Here is a 22,712-nt window from a genome sequence, read left to right on the forward strand (position 1 = left end):
CTCAGATGTCAAAGTCCACTCCAACCTCAGAACTTGAGCCTGCCAGTCCCTCTCCTGGATTTCCCCGCACCCTCAGTTAACTTACCCTACTTATGGAAGACTTAGCCGACCTGACAGATTAGGGTAGGTACCTACATTGTCTACTGTCTGAGATCGTTCCTTAATGGTACATAAGTATGTACAATTGTATATTTTGTGTCATATTTGATTTGAGACTCTGACCCACATTTGTGTTTAAGCATCCTGATAACAGGGATCTCATGTGCTGGTTATTATATTCCTAATATTTAGCCCAGGGTCTGATACATGGCAAGCACAGAAATAATAACTTGAGGGTTGGACAGGGTTGTAACAGTCGGGTGGGAGGTTTTTTTCTCTTAGACTCCAAATCCATAGCATAAAAGCAACATTTATTAAATTTAGCATTCGTGATAGTTTGGGTATTACATGCCTCAGGTTTCTACACATCAAGGGGGCCATGAAAGTAGTGGGGACTCTCAGGCTCCATTATTTGGAAGAGCCCAAGGGAAGGTATACTTATCCTAAAAAACACTGCACAGAATGATTACAATATCAAATCTTTTGGATTGTAACCAATGATAACATATCAGCACCCTTGAAGTCATGCTCATCGGAGGCCTTGATTGGCTCTGGTTTATATCTGATTAATACCAAATGGGAAAAATGTAATATAAGAAAAGCAGTTTAGAAGACAAAGTCCATTATAACAAGATCAACTAAGGAGAAAAACAATAGAAGGGGTCTGTGGAAATAATCAGGAGGTTCTGACAGTAACCTCCTGTGAGTGGTAAGGACAGTAGCTCTTAAATCTCAGCTCTACCACTCCCAGCTATATAAATTTGGACACATTTTTAAAACTAAATAAGCTCTAGTTTCTGATCTGTAAAATGGGGACTAAAAATATTCACTTTATATATGTAAAGTGCCTAACACAGTGTCATGTCAGAGAGAAGGCACTATAATGTGTGGCTAATGTGGGTAACAATAGTAGAATTAATAACTCTATTGGATATATATAGCCAAGAGTCTTTTTACTAAGATATCTTCCGTGATAGCTGTAAACTGCATTTTGTGTATGCATTGGTATCTCTTCTCATATGTTTAAATAGATAGCAAATATCATTCAGTGAGGGAATTGTGACTCTTTTAATTGACTTTAGTAAGAATTAAATAATAACTGTGGATAAATTAATTTTTACCATTTTTCTTACATTCAAATTACTGTTGTCCTATGAATTTTTGTCTGTAAGGAAGCAAATCTAAGCAAATTTACATATTTCACAGACTTTTTAATTGAGCTTTTAAAATTTGATAAAGTTGTAGGTGCCATTGGTCTATCTGTTGTCTGATATGTGGCAAAAATTTTAATTACTGCTGGAAGTTACAAAATATTTTTTAATTTTATTTCATAATTAGACAGTAATGACATTTTCAAGTGAGTATATTTTCTATAACATTTTATGCATTTCAGTTTATTTAGTAAGTGAAAAAAGTACAGAGATAAATGTTACTTTATAAAAAGAAAGCTTTATTAAACTACCATTAGGAAAAGAAAAACTATCAAAATGGTTTTAGCATTCATATAAGGCAAAAATGATTCTCTTATTTCCTTGGTCAATGCACACATATATTTCTTTATGTTTGTGAAAAGAGGACTCTCCATGTCTCACAGATCTATTAATATTCATTTAACCCTGTGTTCACTTATCAGTTGTAATAAGGATTTTATTTTCAAGTTCTCAAAAGTGATGCCACACAATTACAATGTTCACTATGGTAGGAATTATATGTTTCTAATCGATACACCAGTATAGACCTTAAGAATGGGCTTCAGCATGTCCATGAATTATCTGAAAACTATATTCCAATGGTTGTGCATGTTTGTATTTTTATAAAGAGAATATTATGATTTTAAAGAGTCTCTTCCTCTGGTATTTTAAAGTAATTCTCATTTGAGACACTTGTAGCTGAGAAGACGACAAATTATTATGCACTTATGAATCTAACACCCCAGAAGAGACTGACAAAAACTATAAGTAAATGAGTATATAAGTATGGCTTGTCTCATGAAAAAGCAGCTACATCTACTTCACACTCATTTATTCATTAAACATCGTTTAAGAATACAACGTAGTAGACTCATGTCTACATGCTGGAGATAAAGTTGTGAAGAAAAAAAGGGATGAAAATGCTACTTTCATGGAGCTACCTTCTAGAAGTGGAGACAGGCAGTAAACAAAATTAATGAAGTAAATCCATCATATATTAGAAATAGATTAGTGCTAAAGAGACAAATAAAACAGAATATCAGCCTAGAAACTGTTTGGGGTGGATGTGAAGGGAGTTACCACTTTAGACACAATGGCTAGGGAGGATCTCACTGAGGCAAGGCTACGTGAAAAATGAATTGAAGGAAGTGTTTTAAAGCAAATTATTAGATATCTGAAGAATAAATCAGACAGAGGTAAAGAAGTCAAAGGTGTATACATGAATATATTCAATTTCTATTGCTGCCATGACAAATTACCAGAAATTTATCGGGTTTAAAAATGACAGATGTGTTATCTTTCAGTTCTGCATTTCAGAAGTCTATCAGCAGTCTCACTTGGCTACAATGAAGATGTCAGCAGGGCCACATTCTTTCGTGAAGGCCCTACAGGAAAATCCATTTCTTTGCATTCTTCCCCTGATTCTCAGAGGCAGTATACATTACTTGGCTCATGGTCCTCTTCCTCCATCTTCAAATTCAGCAATGAGTTTGCGTATCTTCATGTCTTTCTTCTACTGTCACATTTCTTTGACCAGAGCCCAGAAAGGTTCTCTACTTTTAGAGACTCGTGATTATGTTGCATAATCTAGGATAATCTCTTCATTTTAAGGTACTTACCTTAATCACATCTACAAAGAGTTCTGATTCGGACAATTTTGCCAGTATTTTTGTTTCTTTTTGAAATAGATTTATGGAGGGTTTCACTCTTCCACTCAAGGAGTCTCACCCTTGCTGCTGTCTGGAGTATGGAGTAGAAGGAGTCGTTGATGGAGGGAGCCTACAATCAGGTGGCAAATGCAGTGCTCTAATGGAGAACAGTGATGCCTTGGATCAGGTAGTTGCTAAGTTGTAAAAGGGAGAATTGAAGGGACTTGTGCTACCCTTCTCATAGACTTACTCTATACATCTTATAACACTTATTTTCTATCTCATTCAATCAAAGATATAAGGGAAACCATAAAATGTTTATGCTTTCACTTTACCAATATGACTAATTCGAGGGATAACAAGGTCTAAATCTTATGAATGTATCCAAATGTTAATAGCTACTTTTAACTCTCAGTTGATAAACAATAGAAACTTACTTATATTAGCAGCATGTCTGTATGTAAACCGATCCAGATTTTTATTTGGATTTCTCTTTACCTGGACATAGGTTTTCAGTTATTGTATAATACCCAGGCACTTGTTATATTCACACCTTTCTCTCCTCAGTGCAGGTACACACACAGTGTAGACAATTATCAGCCTCTCTGCAATCCTTAGGCTTTCTGGACTAGGGAAACCCTGCTTTACGTAATCAGCTACATTTATTTTGTTCTTCATGTCCTCTAAAAAATGAAATGAATTTTGACTCAGCTTGAGTCAAAGCATTACTGACAAAAACACTGTCAAATATATTTCTAAATATAGAGTGACCAACTGAGGGATTTTCCACTCTAGAAACACATTTTGGTACACATTGACTTGGAAACATATTCTCAAACACTAATATATTATTTTTTTAAACCAATGCCTATTCAAGTATCATGTCATCTGTTCCATTCTCTATATTGTAAACCTCAAACACTGATGACCTCACTCAATATTAGAGACTAACACAATCTAGAGAGCAGAAATAATATTAGAATTATTGTATATTTCACTACTTTTCTTCTAATTAGGGATAAAGTTGACCAATACAAGTTTTAGTGGAATTGTACATTTTTTGAATGTATGGAGAAGTCTGTTCTAAGTCAAATCTATAAATGTTCTGTATACAAATTACTGTAATAAAACCTATAAGATAATTTGAACAAAAGCTGAGTAAACAATTGTTTTCTCTTGTATGGCTTTACATTTATCTCTGATCATGACTAGATTTCTTTGCATTAAACAAAATGATTTTGATCTTACAATTGAAGACTTTTCTTCAGACAATAGATGTCTTAAATGAGTTATTTGTTGTAGTATAATTTTTAAAACATGTTATAAATTTAATAACCTAATGCCAGTGTTTAGTAGTATATTCATTCCATTTTGTAACTTGGATAAAATATTTATCCAAATGTAACAGTACGTTGCTTCTGGAATGTTCACTGAGTAAGCAGTAGAAAGGTGAAAGCAGAGAGAACAGCTGACATAGGGCCTAAAGTTCAACCAGAGCTGTGGTGGTAGAAGCCCTACCCAAGAAACTACCCCAAAGAGCCAAAATACCAAGAAGTTTTTCTTCATTTTTATACCTTGTATGTATCTATGCTCGGCCTGACCTTTGCATTTTCCCCGTCACTCACATCTTTGGTTAAGTTGGGAGTCCCATAGCTGTTGTCTCTCCAGGAAATCCATGAATGCTTCTACCTAATACTTCTAGAACTCAACAGAATCCAAGAGCAAAAAAAAAAAAATCTTCCCAGTTCTCTCTACTATAAATTATGTCTAAATCTATCACTTATGATATCTAGTCACTTAAAATGAAAGGCAATTTATTTTTAAAGCAGCGGCATATAGTGTGCTTGTCCATTCACTTCTTTTCGCCTCAGAACAAAGAAAGAGTATTTCATAAATTTTTACCATAGTTTTGTGGATTAGCCAATGGAGAAATCATTATTAGTATGTTGGCAGGTAACCTTTTGGGGATAAACTTGTGTGACTAAACATTACCAGGCCCTTAATCATCTTCTCAGAGAAGGCACGAAGAGCAGTAGTATGTTCTAAGCTGCTATATCCCACATGAGTAGAAGAAAATGTTCCAATCATTTCTCATTTGCTCAATATTATGTAGTAATCATCATTGGCCTGTTCTTCATTTATTCTTTGTTAGAAGATCATTACTTATGGACAGCTTGTCTCTCTTACTCTCTGTCTCTCTCTCTCTGTGTGTATTTGTGTGTGTGTGTGTATGTGTGTGAGCTTTCTGCAAATTTCCTTGTCCTTCCTGTTTATCTCAGTGGAGCTTTGGTACTTAGTTACTCTTAACACTCATAAACTGGTTAACAGGGGGATTTTTACTTGGCTTTGTTCTTCCCTATGCATTACCCCTGCCCCCTTGAATTTTTATAATCTTTATATAGAATAAATATTTCAAATATTTCTCCCACCGCAGGACATTTTTATACATTATTACTGCTCTAAATGATCTCTGAGATACTAGAAGGTAGCTATCCAGAGGTAGCTTGGAGACAAGTTAGGCTCTTTTACAGACAAAAATACTTAAACGTGGACAATTGCAGGAACTTGCCCAAGTTTTGACAGTGTGTTAAGGGCAGAAGCAGGCATTGCCCTTACATCTACTTTAAAGCAATTCAGAGTTTATTAGATGCCATGTCACTCAAATAACACTTACTCCAATGCCTACTCTTTAGTTAATGTACCAATTTAAATTTTGCCAACGAACAGCAGGAAAGCATGCAAAATGTCCTCCAACTAAAGCCAGTTCCACTATGGTATGCATACGCACACTGCATGCATAAAGTGTAAATGAAATGAGAGCAGTGTCAATATAACAGACATGATTGTCATAAAACCTATTTAACAAAGTAAGGTATTCCTAGAACTTTGACAACCTGAAAAATGAAATCAAGAATAATTGCTACCAAATGTAATAAGCCACTTACGGAAATGATTCACCCTAAAAGAACAGAGAGAAAATAGATAAAGAGAAAACTTCCATCAGAGTGACTAAAGCAGTCTCAGTTATCACCAGCTTTAGCCTAATCATAACAAAAGAACAATGCTGTAGCTTAATCAATTCTAGAAATGGATAACGTTTATAATCAGTAGCAGTTATATTGCAACCTGTCTGAAGAAAAAAATATGTCATGATAAGAAGGTTCATCAGAACAGTACTATTATTTGTTTGTACTAAACTTTCTCATTAAAATTCATTACTTTGGCCTCATTCTTTTCCATATAGACTCTTTATGAACATACCTGCTATGTTCTTTAACAGCATAAGATACTGGGAAGAAGGATCCAGTATTAATTAGAAAAAAGAAGCCAGAGATTGTATGATCTGTTATTTTAACCTGTGTCCATAAGAAATATAAATCTGTTCATGTCCTTCGCCCACTTTTTGATGGGGTTGTTTGTTTTTTTTCTTGTAAATTTGTTGGAGTTCATTGTAGATTCTGGATATTAGCCCTTTGTCAGATGAGTAGGTTGCGAAAATTTTCTCCCATTTTGTAGGTTGCCTGTTCACTCTGATGGTAGTTTCCTTTGCTGTGCAGAAGCTCTTTAGTTTAATTAGATCCCATTTGTCAGTTTTGGCTTTTGTTGCCATTGCTTTTGGTGTTTTAGACATGAAGTCCTTGCCCATGGGCGAAGGACATGAACAGACACTTCTCAAAAGAAGACATTTATGCAGCCAAAAGACACATGAAAAAATGCTCACCATCACTGGCCATCAGAGAAATGCACATCAAAACCACAATGAGATACCATCTCACACCAGTTAGAATGGCGATCATTAAAAAGTCAGGAAACAACAGGTGCTGGAGAGGATGTGGAGAAATAGGAACACTTTTACACTGTTGGTGGGACTGTAAACTAGTTCAACCCTTGTGGAAGTCAGTGTGGCGATTCCTCAGGGATCTAGAACTAGAAATTCCATTCGACCCAGCCATCCCATTACTGGGTATATACCCAAAGGACTATAAATCATGCTGCTATAAAGACACATGCACACGTATGTTTATTGCCGCATTATTCACAATAGCAAAGACTTGGAACCAACCCAAATGTCCAACAATGATAGACTGGATTAAGAAAATGTGGCACATCTACACCATGGAATACTATGCAGCCATAAAAAATGATGAGTTCATGTCCTTTGTAGGGACATGGATGAAATTGGAAATCATCATTCTCAGTAAACTATCGCAAGAACAAAAAACCAAACACTGCATATTCTCACTCATAGGTGGGAATTGAACAATGAGAACACATGGACACAGGAAGGGGAACATCACACTTCAGGGACTGTTGTGGGTTGAGGGGAGGGGGGAGGGATAACATTGGGAAATATACCTAATGCTAGATGACGAGTTGGTGGGTGCAGTGCACCAGCATGGCACATGTATACATATGTAACTTACCTGCACATTGGGCACATGTACCATAAAACCTAAAGTATAATAATAATAATAATAATAATTACAATAAAAGAAAAAAAAAAAAAAACTATAAAATTGTTAATAAAATACATGTCCAGTAATAATGGAATGGCTAAGTTAAAAAAAAAAAAAAAAAAAAAAAAAAGAAATATAAATCTGTATATGATGAACAGAAATTTATTCTTCTAACAAAGAATAAATGAAGAACATTAAAGAAGAATCTTCTATTCTGAGGCATAAACAATACATAAAGTTTATTTGTTGCCTGGATAAAATATACCTAATGACTGCTCACCTCTCCCTGATATTTCCATATTCACTGTACCTGTTCACCTCATTGCCAAGTTGGCCTCTCAGATGCTCTATTATTGGGAGCATAGTGATTTGAGGGGTAGGAGGGAGCATCTAGTATTCTGGTGGCTACAAAAAAAAAGGTCCTATTGTAAGTTAATAGGTATTTTGTTTAATATATTTTGAATTTTTCTAGCATTAATAAATTTACATTAGTTTTCTTGCAACTCTGAGGTATAGCCCATGAAATATATTTATTCCACTCTGTGTATCCCCACATGTGAAGTCCTACACTGTACCCTTTCAGCTCCTCATAAATGCTTTCATAAAACTGCTGCAGAGTTTTCTCAAGTCAAGAAGTTGTGAAATGGATGTGAGAATTTTTTTTTTAAGTGTGGGGGAAAAAACAGCATAAAAAAGAAAGCTGACTCTATTTATTTGTGTCTCTTAAATGCTGTCAAAACTCTTAAACTCTTTCCTTTGGCTTCTTTCTCCCTCATACAGACTTTATTAACATGCTTGCCACCTTATTTGAGATGGTAAGCTCCTGGGAGATAAGAATTCAGTATTAATCTTCCTTGTTTTTCTATCATCTGAGATAATGCCTGACATATAATAGCTACAAAATAAATACTTAATGATGAGAAAATAAATGAATGAATTTAAGTTCCTGAGAGAATAAAACAATCCACCCTTACATACAGAGTTCATTATGCTTACAGGATCTCTGAGTAATTGTTATCAATAACAAAGAATATTATTGCCTATTAAATATAATCCTATTTATATAATGAGCAGTTACACTCTCTGAACTAAAACACTCTTTTTTATTAGCAAGTGTTGAAAATTGAAATAACATTTGTGGTAATTTATTAATGAAGACACTAAAGGAGGAAGATAATTATAATTATGCATAAATTTAAAAGATATGAGGAGAAGGGAGAAAATCCAGATAGTTTTCTTCTTGCATTGGATTGCTCCAGAGTTCTGATTCAAAATGCAGGAGTAATAAGTTGGAAGTTTACCTTATGTGGTTGATCAGAAATGTCCTGAAATTTTAAACAGCTTGCTTCATAATTAAGGAGTATCGATTGTCTTTACTTCTATTACTCTTGGACATTAGACACAGTATAGTCCAATGTTGATCATTTATTGCAACATCTGTGTAACTGCATAAGAGGAAACAGTCATTGTTGGACATAATAGTACTACATTATGGTACATTAAAATTGCAGACTATTGAAATTTAGCAGGTGTTTTCCCAGTAGATGTTTGTGATAAGAAAAAGATAATTTCTCTCACATTCAAGTAGGCTAATTCAATAATTAAGAAGATAGTAGTTTAAAAATTTATAAAGCTCCCATTCAGTCAAACTGCGCCCTTGACTATGACTCCATAATCATGTCTTAATGGGTTCTGCTGAATGGCTGGGTATCAGCTATCTGTGGTTTTCGTAATTTATATTGTCTGACCATTAAGGACTTCCCAGTATTTTCATACTTCCTATCAGCCTGCTTCTTGTCTTTTTTCTTGTAAAGTGACCAGACTATTCTGAGTATTATGTGTCCATCCTCCCTTTACATTCTACGGAAGGTATAAATGTTCTTTAAAAGTAAACATTCAGGAAAAGTCCTGGAGGAACTGATTGCTGGATCATTTCACTTACATTGAAAAAGTTTTACTACCTCTAACAAAATAGCCATTTGGAGCTACCACAATATCAGCTCTCCTAGCTGTCTTTATGATGTACTTTTAAAGAATTTCACCTCCAGATTTTAGATCATTGAGGGAAAATAACACAAGTTACAATTATTATTTTCTACTCCTTCTAGTCCAGGATCAATATTTTTACCATGACATTCTTGTATCCACCTCTCAGGTATTTTTGAAAATGTAATACAATATTTCAGTGACTTTTGTCTTTAGTAATAATGATGATGATGGTGATGATGATGATAATAATAATAACATAATGTCTCCAAAGCAGACATCCAAGAAAGCTCATGTTGGTATGACAGAAACTGGTTTGATTTTTAAAGCAAGTTTCCATCTGGCCTAAATCTCTACAGTATCAAATAGTTGGCAATCGTTTCCCCTACCTGTTTGGCTCAGCTTAAAAATCCAACATTAAAGCCTCAGCTGGAACAGCAGGCGGGAGAGTACACTCTGGCATTAGCCAACTCCAAATGCCAATGTGAACCCAAGGCCACAGTGCTCTGTTCAGAGACATGTCACCTACCAAACTTTAAAATTCACTACACATTTTAAATTTAGTAAACCACTATACTGAGAAAGAAAATGTTAGCCCTTATTCCGACACAAACTGAAATAGTTCAATTTAACTATTTCTGGTGGCGCTATTCAATTTGTCAAACACTTACTCTACATATACTTTGTGCAATATAATATGGTAGTTATAAGAGCAGTGGAGGTGGCAGGAACACAAAGCAGGAAAACAAAACAAAGCAAAGCACAAACCCTGACTTCAAGGTGCTTACAATACAGTGGTTTCCTTGATAGATACAGTAATAAAATACTTTATACAAAGTATAATTTGTATAATTTTCTTATTATTTGACTTTGTTGTTTGTTAGTTGAGGGCAAAATATACTAAACTATAATGAAGATTCACGAAAACAATAAGTAATCATAAATGGTAGCTAGCTGATGGTAAGCTTTACGAATGAGGTGGAATTTTAAGAAAAGGTAGAAATCAAGAAATCGAAAGAAGGTAAAAATAACACAGAATAAGAAGTATAAAGCAGGACCATGCAAAATATGTGAAGGGAACATCAAGGTGTCCAGATTGGCAGAAGTGCAGCACCCATGGAACAGAATAACGAGAAATGAATCTGGAGAAGCAGGTGGAGGAATCCAGATCATTGAGTGCTTTAAATTCAGCCTGACAAGTTTGAACTGTAGGCAATGAAGAGTTATTAGCTGTTTCTGTTTTGTTTGTTTTTAGCAGGTGGGTTAAATTATCAGGGTTCTATTTTAGAAAGAATAACTTCACAGTCTTGCACAGGGTGGAATAAATGGGAACGGAAGGAAAACAGGAGGCCATTACTCTATCCTGTGCAGAAACAAGCCCTGAATTGAAATGATGGTAGTAAAAACAGGAAGGGAACTAATGTGAATAAAATTATTTCCCTTTTTCAGACCTTGAAAGAAAATCTTTTCATATTTACATGTGCAACTATTACCTTGTCATATTTTAACAATGAAACTGAGTCACTAACATTTACTGCAGTAATTTATCTTGCAATGCCCTGAAATAGTTTGCTTGCAATGTGAAATTTTATTTTCTATGTAGTCTTTTGATATGTAAAAATGTTCTGAATTTTAAAATATTGGAACTTAAGAATGTATTTGGTGGCCAAACATATTCTCAAGGTTTTATGTTTGTTATCTTTCAAATATATTTTTAAGGATCACCTTTTTATCCAAAACTAGTAGCTGAAAGGACACAATAACAGAAGCCATATACAAGTGGGGTAGAAAACCACTAGTAAAGAAGAAACTAAATACTAGAAGCAAAGCTGACTTAAATGATGGACTGGAGAGCTGGTGTAAACTTGTTAGGAAATTGAGGCCTAAAGATAAGGGCTAGCCATCTGAAAGTATAGAACTCAATGAGGTAGAGAGGAGTGCTTCATTCATTCATTTATTCATTTATTCACTATCATCTCATGACTGTGCCATGGCCTGCTCAAGCTATTTGGCACAAAGAAAAGTGACTTTAATATATTTATAATCAGATGTATTAATTCTCTAACATAAAGATTTTGAAATGTTTTAATATTAGAGTATTTGGGGGGTTTTGTTTGTTTGTTTTCTGTTTTTGGAGATGGAGTCTCACTCTGTTACCCAGGCTGGAGTGCAGTGGTGCAATCTTGGTTCACTGCAACCTCCATCTCCCAGGTTCAAGCGATTCTCCTACTTCAGCCTTCCATGTAGCTGGGATTATAAGCATGCACCACCACGCCCAGCTAATTTTTGTATTTTTAATAGAGACGGGGTTTCACCATGTTGGCCAGGCTGGTCTCAAACTCCTGACCTCAAATGACCCACCTCCCCCTCAGCCTCCCAAATTGCTGGGATTAGAGGCGCAAGCCACCATGCCCAGCCTAATATTAGAGTATTTATAAAGCATAAGAAAATGCATCAATTCAAAACAATCTTCCAAATAAATATTTTCACTTATAAATCTATATAATGAATATATAAACAATGGTATGCCTTAGAATAGTCTTTAAAGTAGCAAACACTTGGGCATTATGTAAATTTCTAATTATTTTAGTTATATACACGCTATTTTCATATTAATTACAACCTTAAAAATCATTTTATACTGATCTATTTATCAAAATCATAAAATATTTAATAATATACTATTGTTTATATTATAAACAGAACATATTGTTTATGTTATAAACAATAGTATATTATTAATTATTTAAGGCAGGCCTAAATTTTCAAGTATAATGTCTGTACACTTTGTCTCTACTGTATGTATATATTTATATTTTTAAAATCTCATACATAGATATATGTATGTATATATATAAAGTGTATATATAAAACACATGTATACATGTGTATATATAAAACACATCTGCATAAAACACATACATGGTGTGTATATATATATAAATACATACACTATGTATGTATTATAAAATATATTAAGGTAACCTTTAGAATCTTAACAGCAATTTTTCTCTGAATGAGTGGCTTAAGAGTGAATTTCTTCACTCTGTATCTATTTTCTAAATATAATTTAGTAACTGGAAAAATAAATACCTATTTTAACCTTGTAAGCTTAAATAACTTTCTATTTTAAAGGATATTTGAACATGTAAAAATTTTCAAATTAAATAATGTGGGCATTCCTTTAGACCAATTTAAATTTCACCAAAGAGTAAAAAGAAAGTACACAATACCTATTCTTACTCTGTCCTGTTTTACAGTGGGGGAAATCTGTATCACATGTATAGAACAAATACAAATGAAATGAGAACATAACCACAATACATATATGACTGTCATGAAATCCATTTCTATCAAAGTACCTGGGGGAAAGTGAGGTACCCAGAACTTTAACATGATAAAGAATGAAATCTATTATAATAACAATCAAATATAATAAACTACCTGTGGAGATCACCCACTTTAAGGAGCAATGGATAAAATACTTAGGTTTGGTCAGATTTATCAGAGAGGCTACAGCATACTCATGAAAACATAGTTAAGTGGTCTCCAGATATAATCTAATCTTAATAACAAATGAGGATATCGCATAGTTCATTCTAGAAATAGATGGAGTTTAACATTGCTGTAATAGAATTTGCCCTATTAAAAATACTTTTCCAATATCATCTGCTCTTAGAGGACTTTTTTTTTTTTTTTGAGATGGAGTCTCGCTCTTTCGTCCAGGCCGGAGTGCAGTGGCGTCATCTCGGCTCACTGCAAGCTCCACCTCCTGGGTTCACGCCATTCTCCTGACTCAGCCTCCCGAGTAGCTGGGACTACAGGTGAGTGCCACCACGCCCAGCTAATTTTTTATATTTTTAGTAAAGACGGGGTTTCACCATGTTAGCCAGGATGGTCTGGATCTCCTGACCTCGTGATCCACCTGCCTCCACCTCCCAAAGTGCTGGGATTACAGGCGTGAGCCACCGCGCCTGGCCCAGGACCTTTTAACTAAAATATTAAAGGCAAAAAATAGCATCCATGCTAGACCTCATATTTTACAAAATACATTTCATTAACAATGTTTTATTACTTTTTCTTACTTTTTTTTTTTTTGAGACGGAGTCTTGCTCTGTCGCCCAGGCTGGAGCGCAATGGCGTGATCTCGGCCCACTGCAACCTCCACCTCCTGGGTTCAAGGGATTCTCCTGCCTCAGCCTCCTGAGTAGCTGGGATTACAGGTGTGTGCCACCACGCCTGGCTAATTTTTGTATTTTTAGTAGAGACGGGGTTTCACCATGTTGGTCAGCTGGTCTCAAACTCCTGACCTCATGATCCACCCGCCCCAGCCTCCCAAAGTGCTGAAATTACAGGTGTGAGCCACCGCACCTGGTCTCTTTTTAAAAACTTTTTCTTTTCAGAGAATTGTAGGTTTATATGTAGTTATAAGAAATAATACAGAGCATGAGCATACTCTATAGCCTTCATGCAGTGTTCCCCAGTGGCAACATCTTGCATAACTATATTACCATATCGCAAGCAGGAAATTAACATTACTAAAACCCACTGAATAGATTCCACTTGTTTTACATACAATCATTTCTGGACACATATATATTTAGTTCTATGTAATTTTTTGCATGTGTATATTTGTGTCCAACACCATCACAGTCAAGATACAGGACAGTTCCATCAGAGGGCTCCCTAAGGTTACACTGTTATAGCCACAGCCACCTTCTTCCTCTCCCGATCCTGACCTCTGTCAAGCACTGGTCTATTTTCCATTTCTATAACATTGGCATTTCAGGAATACTATGTAAATGTAATTTTACAGCGTGTTACTTTTGAGATTGGCTCTTTTCACTCAGCATAATTCCTTCGAGATCCATCAATGGTGTCATGGTGATCAATAGCTTGTTCTTTTGCTGAGTAATATTCAATCGTAGCAGATACAATGATTCCTCCCACTTTATTAGCCTTTTTCAAAACTGTTTTTAACTACTCTAGTTTCTTTGCTTTTCCATATAAATTTTGTAATGCTTTTGTCTATGTTTATGTCTAAATAAAACTCACTAGGATTTTAATAAGGAATGCATTAAGCCTACAGACCAATTTTGGGTGAAGTGACATGTTTAATATGTTCCAATCCATGAATACAGGATGTCTCTTATTATATCATTTATTTAGATTTTTAAAAATATCTATCGTTATCATTTTTAAATTTTACCATGAGGATTCTTTACATATCTTATTAGATTTGTATCTAAGTTTTCATTTTCAGTGGAGCAATCGTAAATGTTTCACACATACTCACAACCAGTATATAGGAGTGGATTGACTTTGTATGTTGATCTGGTAACATGCACCCTTGCTTAACTGACTTATTAGTTCAAGGAGGTTGGTATTTGTTTGTGTTTTCTTTTTGTAGATTTATTAGGATTCTTTGCATAGACAATTATTCATCTATACATAAAGATGGCTGTATTTCTCTCTTTTCAATGTGTATGCCTTTTTTGTGCTTGGTTTTATTATTTTTTAATGTTTGATATTGTGGATAGGTAAGTAACGATACCAACATTTCTAACAATATTATCTGCACAATTTAATTTCTTGTTAGAAAGGACAATTATCAATTTGAATAAGATAAATTATGTAAAGGAAATAATAGTGTAAACATTCCCTAATCACCTAAAATCAGTACCCAAAATAACATTAGTAACATTGGTAATGGAGTTCAGTTAGCAGGTTCTGCTCAACTGTGGCAAGTATGCAAAAAAAAAAAAACAACAACAACAACAACAACAAAAAACCTTTCTTCTCTCAGTGACATTTAATTCCTTAGAAACAAATCCAAATAAACATATCTAGTACTTGAATCTATTAAGGTTTATAATCTTAATAAAGAGGCTTTTATTTTAATCACTTCAAATGGAAGTGAATCTTATTACTGAAAATTAATTATAATCAAGAATTTGGATCTATTACAAAATTAACTCTATAAATTCTTATTTTTAAATGACTAAATGAGAAAAATAAATATTACAAAAAGTTTCATTCTGTCTTATAACAATAACTTCAAAAACAAAATTTAATATAATCCCAGCTTTGCCTTTATATTAGGGAACTCATATATTGCCAAACACTTGGAATCAGGGCTTCATACAGTGGATTTATTATTAATGTGTACAGGAGAGCAAGTTCCAAAGTGTAGTAGATAAAATATTGGTCAATAGAGATATTCTAAAGGAAAGATTTTCATTAATTAATTTAGTTTGTAATAAATACATAAATCATTTTTCTTAAGATTATTTCTACTACTTTATTAAATTATCTACACAAACCTGCACTACTGAAAACTGTTTAACTGTCTTATAAACTTCCAAGCTATAAGAGGTCTTTACAGTGAATTAATGTCATAATTTTATGTTATCAAGAACTGTTTATTTTGTTTCTAAAGCTGTATACCCAATATATTTTTCTAAAGTAAACTGCCATAATGAAGGGATTATTTTGAACTACTTTATCAGTTGTTCCTTCATTCTAATCATTACTCTGCTATTTAATTAATATTCCAAAAATCAAATTCCTCTTACCAGAACATTTGCTGCATTTTGTTTTTCTCTTTATACTAATGAAAAGTTAGTTAATGCATCTCTATTCCAAACAGTATCACACTAATCTTCATGTGAAACTGTCCATGTTGTTGTCTTAGCAATAACTAGTTGAGTCATCTTTCAATAAAATCATGTCGAAAAGGTTGACTCAGTTGAACGCAACCCCTGGCTTATATCTCTTTTGGAATGTCTTTGTATTTACATAGTCATTCCCAGATTTGCTAACTCTGGAACACACTTTTTCTGACTTTTTTTTTTTGAGATGGAGTCTCATCCTGTTGCCCAGGCTGGAGTGCAATGGCGAGATCTCAGCTCACTGTAACCTCCACCTCCCGGGTTCAAATGATTCTCCTACCTCAGCCTCCCAAGTAGCTGGGATCACAGACACCTGCCACTATGCCCAGCTAATTTTGTATGTTTTTAGTAGAGACGGGGTTTCACCATGTTGGCCAGGCTGCTATCAGACTCCTGACCTTGTGATCCACCCCACTCAGCCTCCCTAAGGGCTGGGATTACAGGCGTGAGCCACCGTGCCCAGCTTTGTGGCTTTTAATGACTAACCAAATCAGCATTTGGCATTCTAAAATACAACAAATATTAAAAGCAAAATAAATTTTCCTTTCATACATATGTTTGATTTTGGAATTTTTCTTCTAGGGTTTACAAAATTTCACTTTCTGCTTACATACCTCTCAAAAAAGAATTAATAGTTTAAAGCATTGATAAGACATATTAATGAGATAACAAGGTATAAAATATTACTAACATTGTTATGAGGCAAAATGCACTTTACTTAAACTTACGTTCTTCAGTTACTTAAAGAAAACTCCTTTAATCATTCTAATACATTTTGAATTTTATTTACAGATCACATAGATGCCTTCCCAAAAAGTCAAGGAAGTAGCTGTGTTTGCATCTGAGAAATATCTAGACCTCTTAGTACATAGAGACCTAGAGCAGATCATTCCATTAAATACTCCAGAGCAAGCCTGGTAAGATTTTCGAAAATGCAGGTATTGAGACCAACTAAATAGAATGGGGATTTTGCATGAATTTGCTCAAGGAATTAAGGGTTAGGAATTAAATGATGATTAAAGCTATAAGGAAATGTGTAGATAATTCTTTCATTCTGTCATTCTAAGGAAAAAGCTATGATTTTTGCTTGGTTATTTATAAATAAAATTAGCTTAACAAAGTTCATAGAAAAATTATCTAAACATACCAGCCTAGCATTCAGCTACCTCACTTGGGATCAGATATTCAGCCACTCATAACGTGCTCTGGAATTCTTGGAATCTTCAAGTTGGAAATGTGATTGGGCAGTTGAACTATAGGTTGGAGAGGCTCTGGATTTCATAGTTCCTTGAAAAATATGAAGATGTATTGTTGCCACCATGTGTAAATGCCTCAAATTTAATGCTGAGGGTAGTTTGACTCCTTTATTTGCAAAGAATAGAAACTTGTCAACTTATCTCAAATAATTTAGAAGTTGTAAGAATCAACGTTGTGGTGCATACATAAATTCTCTTTCCAGCCCATCTACTCCAAAAACTACCCTCTTTTAACATGGGTGTCACTCCCCAAATCTTTGTTCTTCCCAAGGAATCATCAATGGTACACCTAAAAAAGGTAGACTAATCAAATATTTTTTCCTATGAATAAATAATTTTAAACTAAATGATAGACTGGTTTTGCAGGACCTGTGTTGTATTAATGTTAGCATACTAAGGAAAGTTTTATAAAATTTTGCTTTTCCCCTGTCTGGTGGCCCAACTCTTTGATGGAATGGAATATATAATAGGCCTAAGTGTACCACCATAAATTCATATTTTTACATAAGTCATTTGTAACCAAAGAAATCTTAAATTACACATATGGACATGCAAATTTATAAAATACTGAACAATCAAAGCTGAACAACATGAACTGAGAAAAATATGAAACCTGAATAAAACTGGAATCTATGGAAATGCTGACTCTAAAATTTTCACTCCATGCTCCACCATTGATGAGGCTCAGCTAAATTTGTAGTCCTTCTTTGGGTCAATTTATGATAGGATATCTCAAACTCTACTATTTATTTTTCCACTGAAGCAGAATTTCAGCTTTTTAGAAATTATGGTTTGTTGTAATCCCTTATAGTCCTGACTTTCTACCTATGACTTCTTAGCTTACATTCTCATTGCTAACTTGTTTTCATTTTCATCAAACTAGTTAAATGCCTAAGAAGGAAAATTGCCATTTCTTGTCTCGGTTGCCATAGATAGGTGGCCAACCAGTGGACTGACTGCCCTTAAGTTAATGGATGGTCCCTTGTAGATTCAACTGTGAGAACTCAGTGTTTGTAGAGTTCACCCATTTCACCATAGTCTAGGATATAACTGGCCTTTTTGAGGCCTGTCTAGTAAAATGGCAAAGAGTTACTAACCACAGAAGCCTTAGGATTAAAAAGGGTTGAACTTAAAGGAAAATTATTCCAAAGCTAAAATTCATTTTGTTTTAAAATAGAATGGCAGCATAGTTCCTTCCTTGATATTAGGGTTATAATAATTTTTGCCCTTACCAGATGTTAAGGTTTTGACTTAGCCACTAAATATTGAATATCATCATGGGGATCCAAGATTAGATAATTTCACAGATAAATTATTCTTGTTGTTGGTTTACAGTTGACTAGCCACAATTTTTAGCCTGTTGTCATCAAAACATTTAGGTCACCAGACAACTTCTGCTCCTCTAGGTGTATTTCTATTGTTGGCCAAAACTAGGAAGGAAAGTACAAGAGACCTTATCCTTGTGGTACTTTGTCTTTTTATTTGAGAATACAAGCCTTTTTTAGAGTTTGTATCTACACAGTATTGGCCAAAACTATGTCATATGGCCATCTGTAGCTATGATGGACACTGAGAGGTCAAATAATTTTCCTTCTCAGTCAGAAGTATAAAGGAAGATAAGAGAAAGGAGTTATAAATGGCTTTGGGAAACCTAACCACAGTATCTGCCTCAACAACATCAAGTTCCTCAGAAAATTGAAGATTCTAGTAGGAAGGTTAATGTCAGTAGACAAATGGAGTGGAATATGAGGAATGTGGTCTAGATATGTCCAATATTTCTCATGTAAAAAATACCTGATTTCAGAAAAAATTATTTGGTTGCTTTTCAGCTGCATTTTACATCTTGTAAGCTGAAGATGCATGTATCCAGGTGTCTTAAAATCACAATAAATGTACTTTGTAATGCATATGAAAAGATAAAGTCTCTCATGAATCTTAAATTTATTGTTAGATGTTTGTTTTGTCTTGCTTGAAAAACACATTTATTTATTAAAATGGGTAAATATCAGAGTCCCATAGAACAATGAAACAATAAGCTATAATCCAAATGTGGATTAATCAAACTAAATGTGGATGGTTTGTATACATTACTTAGTCCAAAGTTGCATAAAGTGGAACTCTACATCTAAACACTTCTTACAATAAATATATTGTTGACTAAAATATAGTACTATTTTTAAAAATTGTTTTATAGCACAAATGAACAACTCAACAGCATGTTCCCTATCTTAAACATTAGTAAACTGTGTAATGTATTGATAATTTTGTGTGAAATAGAATATTCCAACAGCCCAAAGCAGGCTCCAAATCCTTTTAAAAATTTTTTTCTCCAAATTTCTTTGTAGCTATGCTGCCACCAAGGATTCTAGCTTCCTTCAAATTACTCAAGTAGCATGTGGCCTTGCTTTCTCCAGTCTCCTTTTTATATTGGATTTTGTTGGAAGGACTTTGAATTTCTCTCCACTTATTACAAAGGGTTGTTCCCCAGCTCCTATCTAATACTTACATCCCCACACCAATCATATTGCTCTGGAAACTCTCTCCAATTAACAGTATCTACTCTTCTTAGAAAGCAGAGAGAAGTTATAAATAGGATTTCATTTGTTAAACTACAAAATCAATCTTATTATTTCCCTTTAATAATTTTCTCTTCCACTAACTCGCTATCTCATCTGCATGTATCTTGATCATTTTTCGCTGGAGGAGTAACCAATGAAATAAAAAATAGGAAATAAATAGATGAAACAGAAAGCCAACTCTTTGAAAAGGCCAACAAAATTGATAAATCTCTCGGCAAAATAACAAACAAAAAAGAGAAATAATATAAATTATGAATATTAGAAACAAAAGAAGAGTATCATAATTAATCCCATGGACATTAAAATAATAAACGAATATTATAAACAATAGTATTCCCACATAGATAAAATGGACCAATTCCTTGAAGACACAATCTATAAAACTTACACAAGAAGAAATAGACTATTTGAATATCTATTAAAGAAATTGAATCAATAATTAACCATCTTCCAAAATGGAAAGCACCAGTCTCAGATGACTTAATTGTTAAATTCTATCAGACATTTAAAGAAGAAATGACATTGAGCACCTTTTCATGTACCTGTTGGCCATGTAAATGTTTTCTTTGGAAAAATGTCTGTTCTGATCTTTTGATCATGTTTTTAATTGGGTTATTTGGTTTTTGCTATTGAGTCGTAAGTATTCCTTTTATATTTTGGTTATTAACCACTTATCAGATACACCGTTTGTAAATATTTTCTCTCATTCCATAGGTGGCTTTTTCAATTTTACTGTTTTCTTTGCTGTGCAAAATTTTTTAGTTTGAGTTGTTCCACTTCCTTATTTTTGCTTTTTTTGCCTGTGCTTTTGGTCTCATGTCCAAAAAAATAATTGCTGAGACAGTAAGATATCATCTCACACCTATGTAGGATCGTTATTATTAGAAAGACAAGAGGTAAGAAAAGATGTGGAGAAAAGAACACGCTTATACAATGTTGGTAAAAATGTAAACTGGTATAGCCTTTGTAAAAAGCAGTGCAGCGGCTCCTCAAAAAGATTTAAAAATTACCACGTAATCCCAATTGAGTATATAGGCAAAATTAAATAAACCAGTGTCTCATATATCTGCATATATTTCCACTCCCATGGTCATTGGTAGCATTTATCACAATCACCCAGATATGGAAACAACCTAAGCGTCCATCGATGGCAGAAAGGATAAATAAAATGAGGACATATAATGCACATTATTTATCCACAAAAAGAAAAAACAATCCTCCATTTGCGGCAATATGTATGATCCAGGAAAGCAATATGCTAAATGACATGAACCAGACATAGACAGACAAATACTGTTTGATCTCATATATATGTAGAATCTAAAAAATTTGAAATCATAGGAATAGAAAGAACAGCGGTTGTCAGGGGTTAGGGGATGGGGAAAATAGAGAGGTGTTTGTCAAAAGGTACAAACGTTCAGATATAAGACGAATAAATTCTGGGGAAGCTAATGTACAGCATGAGTTGATGTGTTAACTAATGTGGTTGTGGCAATCATTTCACAATGTCTATGTATATCAAATCTTCACATTATATGCCTTGAATATATACAATTTATATTTTTCAATAAAAGATTTCAAAATAAAAATATGAATTATGCCAGTTCTCTATGATTCACTTTTATGTATGTTTAACATAGAATATTGTTTCAAAAAATTAAAAGAAAATTGAAATTTTGTTAGTAATTTCTTCTTAATTTTATTAATTTCTTAAGGCTTTTTGGGAATATGTATAGTCTCCCTATTAAAGAAACCTATACCAATAAAAATTTGGATATATAAAAGAGAGAAAATGAATTATATATGTATATATTAGGAAAGACATATTTCTTCAGAATACCTCTCTTTTCAAGGTTTTGAGAGACCAATACATATAATGCCTGAAAACAGAGTAAGGAGAGAAATTATTCCTGAAGCAAACATTTCTGACTTTAAAAATAAGTTTTAAAAGAGTTAGATGTTACAAAGAAAACTAAATACACTAATGTTTTGGTAAGTCACATAGAGACTGAAAAATGTCTTGATGGGCATTTTTTTTTTAGTTCTGTTACAGTAAAGTGTTATCATTTTGTGTTTCTGCTTTTCTCAAGTTGATTATAGTGTGAATAAATCAACATACAACATTTCTTAACAATGACAATTGATGGAATTGCATATATTACTGCATACCATGAAAGTTCTACAATATTCAAAGCTATTAACGTTTACATAAATTATTAAATAGTATAGATAATATTTTTAGAAAAATATTGTAAAAATATTGCATCTCTCAAACTATTTTTTCTCTGCTGTGTGACACACAAACTCTCAGGTTCAAGGCCCTCTCATACAAATTTCAGTTTTGCTAAATATAACAAAACACTTTCTCTACTCACAAAGAATATTTGAGTGTCACTGAAGATGACATTATTGAAGAAATAACTTGAATAAAGAAAAAGGAGTATTAACCTTGACTATGCCTTTAGCTCCAGCCACCTTTTTAAGAGGAAATTGTTGAGCAAGTGGGGGAGGGCTAATGGCGGAAGGAAACTGTAAGCCAGACCGGGTGTGAGGAGGGGAGGTGATGGGGAAGTGGAGGCTGAGAAAGAATTGGGACCTGGCTCAGCCTGGCGAGGAGCAGCCTGGGGAGGAGGGGAGAAGTCAGACGGGTCCATAGAAAAGGAGGAGTCAAAAGACTCAGAGCTTGGGGTGGAGACTGAAGGAACAGACAGGAGAGAAAGAAGAAAGATTTGGGATGAGTCACATTGGGAGCAGAGACTAGGGAGGGACCAACGTGTAAAAGAATGCCTGGACGTCAGGCACCTCAGACCATTTGCCCATTTTAC

The 22,712-nt window shown here is 34.1% G+C and overlaps 1 pseudogene; it reads left to right on the forward strand.

Moving 5' to 3' along the window:
* Window positions 1-478: 478 nt before the first annotated feature.
* The window catches only part of LOC100454268 (protein ARK2N-like), an 85,207-nt pseudogene continuing 62,973 nt past the window's right edge, over window positions 479-22,712 (forward strand).

The sequence above is a fragment of the Pongo abelii genome, chromosome 11 (assembly GCF_028885655.2).
Source record: "Pongo abelii isolate AG06213 chromosome 11, NHGRI_mPonAbe1-v2.0_pri, whole genome shotgun sequence".
Taxonomy (NCBI): domain Eukaryota; kingdom Metazoa; phylum Chordata; class Mammalia; order Primates; family Hominidae; genus Pongo; species Pongo abelii.